Raw genomic sequence first — 12,783 nt, forward strand, 5'->3', positions numbered from 1 at the left:
GAAGCAACATTCTTTACTGTAATTGATCTCAAGAATGCCTTTTTCAGCGTCCCAATAGATCCGGAAAGCCAATATTTGTTCGGATTTAGTTTAAATGGACGTAGCTTTAAATTCTCACGCGCACCTCAAGGATTTACAGAAAGCCCCAGCATCTATAGCCAAGCACTGAAACGAGAACTCGACAGTATCCACATGCCAGTTAACACTGCTTTGCTTCAATATGTCGATGATCTGCTGATCACCGCTAGAAGCGAACCCGAATGTGAGAAAGCATCACTGACAGTTTTACAATTTCTAGCCGAAAAGGGGCACAAGGTGTCCCCTTCTAAGCTGCAATTCTGTGTCCAGCGAGTTGTTTATCTTGGACACTCGCTGTCCAAGGAGGGAAGGCAGCTTACACCCGACCGCATTCAGTTAATAGCTAACATGCCAATACCCAAGACACAAAAGGAGGTACGGGCTTTCATAGGCCTCACTTCATATTGTAGGCAGTGGATCCCTCAGTATGCATTTCTAGCAAAACCACTCATTCAGTTGACAACACAGGAGGCAGCCACATCGACTGTTCTCCCTTGGACTCAGGAACATACACAAGCTTTTGAAAGCTTAAAGAAAGCTTTATGTCAAGCACCTGTTTTAGCAACACCATGTTACAGTAAACAGTTTACACTCTTTATTACAGAACGCGAAGGTACTGCCTTGTCAGTACTCACACAGGAACAAGCAGGAGCACACAAACCATGTGCTTATTTTTCTAGTACATTAGATCCCGTAGCTCAGGCTCTGCCTGCGTGCCTGAAATCAGTGGCAGCGACAGCTTTAGCAATCAGACAAAGCGATGCCATAGTGTTAGGACATCCATTGACAGTACAAGTACCACACGCAGTAGAGGTTCTTGTGAATCGAACGCAAACACAACATTTGACTATAGCAAGACTTACAGGGTATGAACTAACATTGTTTCAGCCACATATAGAAATCAGACGCTGTAACACATTGAATCCTGCCACACTTTTACCTGTAAATGGAACAGACCCACTAGCCCATGACTGTATTGAAGTTATTACAATCACGACGAAACCCAGACAAGATTTAACCGATGTCCCATTATCAGACCCAGACCTGACGTTGTATGTAGATGGTTCATGTATGAGAAAAGGTACAGGAGAACTAGTGGCCGCTTACGCAGTCACAACAGACACTGAAATCATTGAAACAAATTGCATAAATACCTTGTCCGCTCAAGCAGCAGAGCTCGTCGCTCTGACACAAGCCTGTATTCAAGCCACAAATAAAAAAGTCAACATATACACTGATTCACGTTATGCATTCGGAGTCGTACATGACTTCGGCGTGATGTGGCGAGAGAGAGGTTATTTAACTTCTCACGGTGCCCACATTCAGCACGGACCCCTCATTCATGCTTTATTAGATGCAATACATCTACCTACTGCAATATCAATTATGAAATGTAAAGCTCATACGAAAGTTACTGATATCATTTCTCAAGGCAATGATTTAGCTGATAGAACAGCTAAACAGACTGCTCAAACTCAAACATCCGACATGACAAAGACAATAGTCCCGCCGCCAACACATTGCATGACAGTTAAAGATCCTACTCTTGACGTAATTGACATACAGACACATGCTACACCAGACGAAATAAAGAAATGGACTGAATTAGGAGGGATCCAAACGGATCAAGGATGGATGATGAAGGAAAAGTCTGTGTGGTTCCTTCCTGATTCAATGGTCCAGGTTATAATTAACACCGTACATAGTCCCGCACATCTAGGAGAAAAAGCTATGCTAGATAGCATTCAACACATTTGGTTTAATAAACATTTACGAGCTGCAGCCAAACAAAAAGTTCGTACCTGTATGATCTGTTGCCAGTTCAACCCAGGAAAAAGCGTTCCCGTAGAACAGGGTGGATTTCATCCTCCTGATCATCCTTTTGAAGTCCTCCAGATGGATTATATCCAGATGGAACGATGTAGAGGATACAAATATGTTCTCGTAGTTGTATGTGCTCTTTCCCGTTGGACGGAGGCATACCCGGTTTCAGATTACACTGCCCCGACTACTGCCAAACAGTTGGTTCGAGAATTCTTCCCACGATACGGTTTACCACGTGTTGTTCACTCAGATAACGGCCAGCCGTTCTCATCCGAATTAATGAAACACGTTTCACTTTTGTTAGGCTATCAGTGGAAATTCCACTGTGTCCGACACCCCGAAGCAGCAGATCTCGTAGAAAGACATAATCAGACTCTGAAAATAAGATTATCCAAAATATGCAGAGAGAAAGGTGTCGACTGGGTAGTAGCATTACCAGTTGCACTCTTTTACACAAGAATGGTAGCACACTCTCGAACAGGGCTATCCCCGTATGAAGTGATCTTCGGCAGACCACCAAATATGTGGGGGACGCCTATACCACGCAAAATAACTGATATTGACTGTAACATGCTGACAGATTACTTGGCTTCCTTGATGTCTGCACTACAATCTTGTCGTTCACAGGTAGCTGCAGCTTTTCCTGACAACACTGAGGTGAAACCCCATGATGTGGTTCCGGGAGACTTGGTCCTCGTGAGGAACTTTGATCGAAAGACTCAGCTGGAACCTAGGTGGAGGTCACCTCAGCTGGTGTTGCTCACCACAAGAACAGCCGTGAAGATCGAGGGCAGGAAAGGCTGGATTCATTCAAGTCATATCAAGAAATTTCATGGACTAAAATCAGATGTGAATACCACACCTTGTGTGACTTCACCCATTGACTCAAAACTTCCTTTTGTTGAACAAAGTAATTCTGAACATTATAAATTAAAGCTCAGGCCCAATCAGTCGAGCAATTTGATTGTTTAAGTCCTCTCCAAGGTGAAGCGGTTGAATTGTCTCTGACATGTATCCCTTGGACCTGAATAGAGAAAGCACCCGAAAAATGTTGAAACGACAGGCGTACTGTAAATCACTGCGTAGTCATTGCATAGTGACGTTATTAATTTTGTTTTTCTCAAGTCTTTTAATAATTACTGCAAGTATATTGTTGCACATATATTATCCTGTTTCTAGACATGTTTACAATGTTACTGCCGAACATTCTTTTAGTGAATTACCTCCGCTTGAGTTGTCTTATAGATTTGCACTGCGCAATAACACGTTTATTAGTATGTTGCATCATTCCCATCAGGTTAGCAATGCTACAAATTGTTGGATATGTGGCCGACTCCCTCCCTATCAGAATTATAAAGGAATTCTACCTCTCTTTCCATACCCGTTCACACACAACGGCTCCTGTGGAGCATGGTTTAGTTTAATTAATTCTCTAGATTCGAATTCTGCAGTTTATCAAGATAACTGGGTATGGGGAAATTTGAACTTAGTTTTGCTTAAAGTCTGCCACCCTAACAAGGAGGGACTTCCCCAGAGAACAGGAACTGATCTAGAAAATGAAGTGTATGGATTAGGTAATTTTACGCTCAATCTTATGATCCTAAATGTCGAATCAGAAGCTACTTCAATTTTGCCCGCTATGTCAATATTTCCAGTAAAAGGTGAATTATGTATAAGAAAGAATGGTTCCATACACATGGGCCATAGTAAATGCACCACTGTAGTAGAATTTAGTGATCAAGGCAAGTCTACATTTAGAGCTTCCCGCCATTCCTATTTCATATGTGGTCAGACGGCATATGTACGTTTACCTCTAGATTGGGATGGTACTTGCTATATTGGATTCCTTTTGCCACCTGTTTTTCTAGCTCCTGCTGATTATCACAGAAATATTCATTTAGTATATAATAGAGTAAGGAGAGATCTCCCGATAGTCGATTACACTGAAACAGCATGGGAAAAATACACAGATTTCAATAAAGGTCTCTTTCCCTATATAGGTACCGTTACTAATAGTAAGCTGATACGTAGATTAACTAGAACCCTTGAAGCAGTAGTGAACGAAACTATTTCCGCCTTAGGCAATTTAACAGAAGAGCAGTCTGCTATGCGGATTGTTGTGCTTCAAAATCGTCTTGTCCTTGACGTCATCCTGGCCGATAGGGGCGGAGCTTGTAGGGTCATCGGATCAAGCTGTTGCATTTTCATACCAGAAAATTCGCCATCTGTATATAAAGCCATAACTCGTCTTCATAAGATTGTAAGCCAGATACACCAGAATCCAGGCACCTGGACTTGGTCCGGTTGGTTTTGGAGTGTATTATCTACCCTTGGATGGAAGGTCCTATCTTTCCTAGGTATTGGCCTTCTCATACTATTCAGTTGCTGTCTATGTCTACAATGTGGACCAGCGATTTGTGGTCTGTGTGCCACATCGTGCATTCCACATCAAGATTTTCATTCAAAATCCCGGAAGAAGAAAGAAGAACAAATGATGCTATATGAACAGATCAATGGATTAATGAAGATTGATATCTCTTGACGGGCAAGTAGGGGACAAGGAGGGAATGTGGAAATATGGATTTTTCTGGTCAGTTATGTCCCCTATCTTGGACCCCAACGGTTCTATGTGCATGTTACTAGTACATGTATGTTCCCTCCAGTTCCAGTTATGAAGACGCAAATACATGTGCGTCCACCGTTAACATGTCCTCTGTCAGATCCGCCATGAATAGGCCGGATATTCCATTCCTAAGTATGAAAGGCCACCGGCTTTATATGGTTCACTTATGCCATTTTACAGTCCAGGCAAGTAGGCCCTGATTCTGTCTTCGAACTCTTCTTGCCTTCTGCCTCTGAAAGCTCCAGTCTGAGCCTGCATCTGTGGCCATGAACTTTGTTTCATTCTCTGCGCGGCTCACGAAGCCTGACATCAGCCTGCTGCCTGCCAAAAACTGTATTTCACCTTCGAAGTTATCTGCTCCGATCCCTGCCCAATGCATTCCTGTCTAGTAGTTTAAGTAAACATTCTGCCAGCTACCGAGCAAAGGCCCGGTTTCTCTGTCTTCATGCAAGTAATTCATAGCCCTATTACTATGGAAGATTCCGCCCTCGCATCTAGTATAGACACTTAGACGCTTGTACACGCACTAACAGTCAGTATAGTCAGTATAGAATAAGATTCTACTCGAAGAGACCTCTCTTTTGGATAACTTAGTTCTTTAAACATAGGATGTTAGATATGATTTGGGATTAGGTTGACTTGACCCTCCAGACTTCTGTCGCCACATGTAGAGCTAAATGTCAAGTCCCCTTCACCCCCTAGTTGCACGTCAATTACACGTCATGCTGCTGCGCGCGCATATCTGCCAAGTATTTCTGCTGACATTGCGAAATTCTTTCATGTAACCACCCTCTTATGACATCACATCTGATGACGTTCTTTAAGTCACTCCCAGTTACGCCTATTTTTTGCTACGTACGAATATATTATCACCACTATCAATTGTTACGCCTCTTGTATTTGCCTCACTGTAATGCCTATTGTATAAAAGTAATTGATTGTCAATAATGTATGTACTTCACTTCCTGAACCTTCGTGGTGATGGAACCTGGAGCAACCGATTATAATCGACCACTGGAATAAAGCCCATTCCGAACCTCTAATACCACGGATTCTGCCTCTTATTTACTGAGCTATTTTATTATGTTTCTGTATCAAATTAAGTCCCGGTAATTAAATTATTTACCACAGCAGCACCATCTTCTGTTCTTCGGTCTCATCAGAAACACTGTCGAGGACGCTCTCTTCCTTCCGGGCGATGACGACGCCTCCCTCGTCATCACAGGCAATATGGGACTCTGTGATTGGTCCGTCCGTCCTCCAGAGGGCGGGTCTTGTGTCTGTAGCAGATTCATTAAAGGGCCAGCTGTCGTTGTATTTTCTGTTGCTCTCGACTTTGGAATCCGGTAACTGCGGAGAAAAGAGGAGACCGCTAGAGAGACGAGTCTTCCATTGGGTCCCCTTAGGCTCTGGAGTCTGACAAACAGCCTCAAAGAGAAGTATCATGCTAAGTACACCTTCTGTCTCAGGCACCAGCTGAGTAAGTGCAGCAGACAGCCTTTCTGCAATGCAATAAAAAGCTTTGTGTGCCAAAGCTTGTGTTTTCATACAGTATGTGGAAGGCAGGAGAAAAAACAACAACAACCCTTAATGTCTGATCTTCAGCAGTACGCCACCAAAAACATCCCTGTTGCTGTGTTTTTACTGAAAGGTTAGGAGTGGAGGGCAGCACAGCGTAGGGGCACATATTGGAAGTGGGGAAGCAGCACACGAGGGCGAGACCTACAAAAACATGCTCCCTTATGGAGTGTTGAATGAAAATGATAAAAAAAAACAGTTCTCTAAATGTGAGCAGAGGAAGGGCACAAGTCAGTTAAGGAAAAGTATCGTACAGAGATTATGCTCCAGAGCAGGAAACAATGCAAGAACAGGAAGGCAAGCCATCAAATAAGAAGCAAGCAAACAAGAGTGACAAATAAGCAAGCCATTGGAAAGCAATGGGTGGGTTGTAGGCCCACTGTAAATTCACAACTGACATTTTGCAGCCCCACCAGTGGCGTAGCAAGGGAGGGCGAGGGCAGTCCGCTGAGTTTTGGGAGCAGCAGTTTCCCCCCTCCTTACTTGCGGCCGTCGCGACCGCAGGAATTGCCAGTACCCCCCTCCCCACTTCCCCCGCTCCTACCAAAGGTCTAGCTACCCCACTGAACCACACAGCTTGCACAGTCTGGTAGGCGAGACCAAAAAAGGCATATTTTAAAAACTGTGGCTTTGTTCCAACCCTAGGAACCGTAACAGATAGAACATATAAACATGAGTGTACTTGGTAATAAAGGATTCAAACAGATCTGTTCGTAGAATTTTACTTGTGCTTTTGTAGGGAGAAAGTAGAGTCCTGTCCCCTCTTCTTTAAGAGCAAGCAATGGTTACATTTCTGATGCCCAGCGCAGATGCTGGCACTATGATATCGAAACCAACAAGGAAGGTACTGTTCCTATGAGAAAACTAGAAGGAAAGGCAAAATGGTGGACGAAACATGAAGAGGGAATCCTAAGGACTTTTTCTTGTTGCCCTCACACATCACTGGGGATGTCATGCTTCATCATTGGGCTTTGCCCTTCGTAAGGCCGACACTTCAATGCCCTAAAGGCCCCCGAAGGGTCTCTTTGGCAGAGATCTTTTGTTATTTATGATGTATGATGAAAGGTGTGAGTATAAGGGCGTCTTTTTATTTTACGCAGTTTTATATAGCACGAACTTGACCCGCAGGTATCGGGTATCAGAGCGCTTTACATAGCACCAGTTGCGTTACTTGAGGACACATTCATTTTTTTGTTAGGCACCGGGAGATTAAGAGATTTGCCCAGCACCAGTTGCGTTACACGAGAACACATTCCTTTTTTTGTTAGGCACGGGGAGATCAAGTGATTTGCCCAGAATCACTGGATGTTCAGCGTCATTGCCGAGACACGAACCCAGATTCGAGGTTGACCGCCCTAGCTGTTAGGCCAACTCCTCTTAAAATGGGAAGGGTGATTGTGTAAGTGACAGTGATATCTAACCATTTTTTTACGTTTCTCCTGACAAGATAAAAATATGTAAAGAGGCTCGGGCTACTGTGGAGACGTGATGTACCCGAGTAGCTTCAAGTTTGCGGGTGTAGTGTAGTCAGGGTAAAAGGCTTTGTACCCTATGGTCTAAAAAAGATCCATGGCGCTTGTGCAGAACCAAACACGGGAGGTAGGGAACCTACCCCACACTCATACCGTGATATGTAGTAATGTATTCCTCATTAAAGAAAATACCTGGTTCAAAAGATAATAAAAATGATCGTCTAACCTTCTGATATAATGCGTCATTAGGATCACTGTCCCAATACCACAGTGTTTCCAGTGGTAGACATGTGCATGCTGTGGTTGTTGTTACCAAATTGTGAATAATGTGACAAATTCACACAACACAGCAAGCAGGTTGACAAACATACTATAAACAACACGTAATTAAAAACCTGCGCAGGTGTCACACTGCAAATCACCTTGTGACTGGTGATCTGAAGTTCAAATAGGGGATCTTACACTTCAGATTGATCAATATTGTCCCATAGGTCAGAAAAGGTTAGCGCACAGCTGCCAACTGTAATATAAAATGTAATGGCAGTCAGGTACACACACCAAGATGTTACAAGAGTGAGGAGCCAAGCGTCTAAGTAAAGCTCTAGAAAGGCATCCAAGACTGTTGTACTTACGTGGCTCCTACGCGTGAAGTGTGAGAGACCTACCTTCCTCTGCTCGCCTGGATTGAGCCAGAGCAGAGGAGGTGGTCCACTTTTAAAGTGCAGCTGATTTTGAAAAACGCTCTCAGGTGTTGAGTGTGCCACCACGGGGTTGCATCTTGATTGGATAACTCATGCAGTAATGGGAGCTAGGGTAGGTCGTATGTTGAGCGCTCTGTGATGTAATCTGTCTTGTTGCACAATAAGGGGTTTGGTTGTGTACCAGGACTAATCATAGGGATCCAGAATAATAAGCGATTGCCCATACCAAACAGCGCGTATTGTCGAAAGGAGTCTACAAAAACCACTCCATGTCAATCTTCCATTCCAATCTTCCAGTGGCGGCCATCTTATAGTTTGTCACGAATGCCTCTGAGTGCCATCATATGTTTAATGTGCAGTGATGTAGTGTAATTTAGGTGCACCAAAATGAGCTAGCAATGCACCAGTACTAATCAAGAGGACCCAAAGTAGATGTTTGTCCATAGTAAGCAGCGTGTGTGGTGCTATGGTACAAGGAGAGACCCATTTTGTGATCTTATAAAGTTGACATGTTGTTGCGGCTGCCATATTGGAATGTGTGGCTCTCCAGGAACAGAGATTGAGGTTGTAGGGCCTCTACGAAGAAGTGTAGGTCTTCATAGTGGATGCTATACTGGAGACCCATGATCCCAAGGTGAGCTAGGGACATTCATCTGATGTTAGCACCAGAAGCGGCATACAGATTGTGTGTACCTTTCTCAATGGGGCGAACGGGTTTCTGTAAGGAAGTGACTTTTGAAAGCAGTGTGATTTGTATGCCGGCTAGAGGAAAACATCAAGGTGTAGTAACTGTTTAGAGGGGTACCACAACCATGGTAAAGGACGACGGTAGTGATTAGGATCCTATCTAGGGGGATTCTAAATGTATCCCTAGTTGGCTAAAGACCGGTTTCAAAATTCTGAATTATGGGGTTATACCTCATACCATGAGATCTCATCATTTAGGTTCACACTATTGTGCAAAGGCGGAAAACCCAGAGTTTCTCTTTCCTGAAGAGACTTGTTCTTGTGCATTCCACATGTGGTTGGCCTCCAGGATGGTCCACCTCAGGTCATCAGGAGAATGTCTCAGATCGTTAACGTGATTGCACATCTTAGTGGTGCCGTGTCCACAATGGATCGTGCTCTGATGCTCCCTGATCCATGTCTTCACAGCCCTCATGGTCATACCCATGTAGTGGAGGTGCAAAGGCATGTGATCAGGTAGATGCAATTTTTTGTGTTAGTTAGTGAACTGTTTTTGTATCCAATGAGGGCCCAGTTTGATCTCCTTCGAGTGTTGAGGGAATAAGCATGTGTCAGAGGTCCCACACGGCAGTGTACTGTGGCGAGTGGAAGGGCCCACAGGGTGCTCTGTGTGTGGGCCTGTTTTGTACGCAGTCTGGTGTGCACCAGGAGACCCTTTAGATCTTGTGTTTCGCAGAAACCAAACCGTGGCTGTGAAATTTGCATGGAGCATGTGTTGAGAATGCCCAATGCATCATAATGATACGTTTGGTTTTGTTTGAGTTTGGGGTGAAGGTGGTTACACACGTCATGACATCTTCTGTGGGTCTTGTGTTGGTCTCCAAGAGGGCTCCCCAGGGATTGTTGCGGGCTCTCTTCTCAGCTTGTTTGATGACTTTAGTTGGGTAGTGCCTGGCAGATAGGTTCCTACTGAATGTCTTGGCTTGTGTATCATAATCCTTTAGTGAGCTGAAGTTTCTTCGTAGACGCAAGAACTGTTCATAAGGCAGGTTTCCCATCAAGTTATTGGATGGTGACTGTCAGATAACATTAGGCTGTTATAATCTGTGCTCTTCTTGAAGGTCTTAGTACATGTGTGTCAGTCCTCAGTTGATACAAAAATGGTATCTCTTTCGTGGAGGATGACTGGGTGAACCTTAGATAAGGGTTCAGAGTATTGATCCAGTTTCCAAATTCATGACACTCTGTTTCATCACCCTTCCAAAGGACCAGAATGTCATCAATGTATTGTCTCCACGTGAGGATGTTCTCCTTAAAAGGATTTGAGTCAGCAGAATGTGTTGTGCCTCAAAGTGGGCCATGTAAAGGAAAGCCAGGCTAGAGGCGAATGTACTGTCCATCGATATCCCTTGTATTTGGTGGTATATGTTAGTCTTGAATTTGAGGAAGTTGTTTTTTAACGCCATTGTGACACACTCAGTGTTGAAGTCAATGGGAGTATTGGTCGTCCCAAGTTTCTGCTCTTAAGCAAGTCTCAATGACCTCGATGGTGGTGTCCTGTGGGATGTTTGTATACAACGCCTCCACATCCAGAGTTACTAGGTGGTCAATTTCATGTTGGTTGTCAATCAGCGACCAAGTTCAACAGGTCCCTGGTGTCCTTGAGGAAAGATGGGGTTCTCTGAATTTACTTAGTAGTTCCAGTAGGGATCCGATGCCCGAGATGATAGGTCTTCCTGGAGGGAGGTTAATGCCCTTTTGTATTTTTGGTAGTTTGTAAATATTACAGAGTCATTGGGGATGTATTCACTAGGAACTTGGCATCATGTTTCGCGATCCAGTCCTGTGCTTCTGCTGTCGTAACCATGGGTTGTATGTGTTTCAACAGAGTGTCAGGTGGATCTGAGTCCATTTGGCAATAGTATCTTCCATCGGCTTGCTGGCATAGGCACTCTCAATCGTAGTCAGTAGAGTTCATCGCCACAATCCCGCCCTGCCTTTGTCCAATGGTTTTATTATGATCGTCGGGTTCTCTGTCATGGAGGTGATATTTTCACGTTGTCTAGATGGTAGATTTTCCTATAGCCTGGATATTCCGATTTGTGCAGTTTCTTTAAATATGGCTTTTTCTTACACTCGTAAGTCTGAATTGGTCTTCCCGCGGGGTGGTTGTACAACCTGGGCCTCTCCTCAATATCGTATTCTCGTCTTCCCTAAGGGTTCTCTTTGATAGGTTAACAATTAGTTTTCCTGGTAATCTGGCTCCTGTTCTGCCTCTGGGTGTCTGGTTTTTGCCAATTCACCGCTTTGTTGTTAGCTATTTTTCTTCCTCTGCCCCAGTATCTGCTTAAAAAAGGTTAGGGAAGTGGGTGTTTTGAAGAATGGCTGTTGTAGTTGATGGGGCAGCTGGAACCTGGGGTGCCACATTGGTATAGGTCCTGGAAAAGGGGGCTTCTGGTATCCATACATGGGTGGCGTGGGGACATGTCCCAGGCGGCTATCGTTGATCGAATTACTGCTTCGGAGTAGTGTGTCTTGTGAGATGATGTTGAGCCATCATCTGATGAGAGGTTTCTGCCAGGTGGATGGTAATCATTCCTTGTGTAGGGGAACACCATCCCTTTCTATCAAATCTTCTGAGATTTTTCTCAAGCTTTGATATCTTCTGTTGCATTACATAGTCTTTGTGTTCGTTCATCTGAGTATATATCTGAGAGAACTATGTCTTTAATGCTGAGATACTAATCCCCGCCTTTAATGCACTTTCTAAAATGTTAATTTTAATAATCAGTTCATAGGGCAGGAATTTGGCAATTTTGATAATAAGAACAAGCCTGTCGCGTGAGCATTTCCAAGCAATCTGGTTCCATTCCTGTCTAAACACTATATCCTCCAGAAACAAGGGTGGAGCTGTGGCTACTATAAGCCCATTAGGTGCAATATTTGCTCTAAGATACTCGGTCATGACAGCCCCATGCATGGATATCTTGATCTGTTGTTTCTTAAGGGCAGTAATGGAATTCTAATAATCCTGATTACTGCATGTGGGTGTGCTGCCCCTAGTAAGGGTAAGAGGGTAATATTTCAACGACGTCTTCACGGAAGCTGAGGCCCTGGTTGTAAACCATCGTAGAGCAAGGGTGTATGTATGCTGTGGTGTGCATATAAAAAAAACACAGAGAGTGAAAAGGATAGTGTAAGGGACAGTGTAAGTCCCTCAGCCGGACCGCCATACTATCAACTCAAAACAAAAGGAAGGGGGGACTAGGAGCCAATAAGGTCCAGTACCTTGGCTCCAAAAGCAATAATCAAATCAACAGGGAAAGTACTGTTCCCATCAGAAAACTAGAAGGAAAGGTAAAATGTTGGACGAAACATGGAGAGGAAAGCCGAAGGACATAATCTAAAGGATCTCCTGGTGCATACCATACGGCATACAGAACAGGCCTACACACAGAGCACCCTGTGGGCCCTTCCACCCATCACAGGACGCTACTGGTGTGGGTCCTGTGGTTCATACTCATTCACTCAACACTCAAAGGAGATTAAACTGGGCCCACATTTCACCTGGATACAAAAACACACTAACTGCAATACGAAAAATTGCGTCTACCTGATCACATGCCCATGCAACCACCACTACTTGGGTATGACCACGAGGGCCAGGAAGACAAGGATTATGGAGCATCTGAGCCAGATCCATTGTAGATGTAGAGCCACTAAGGTGTGCAATCACTTTAATGACCTCAGACATTCTGCTGATGACCTGAGGTGGACCATCCTGGAGGCCAACCACAGGTGGAACACAACAAGTCTCTTC

The sequence above is a fragment of the Triturus cristatus genome, chromosome 1_2, assembly GCF_964204655.1.
Source record: "Triturus cristatus chromosome 1_2, aTriCri1.1, whole genome shotgun sequence".
NCBI classification, from domain to species: domain Eukaryota; kingdom Metazoa; phylum Chordata; class Amphibia; order Caudata; family Salamandridae; genus Triturus; species Triturus cristatus.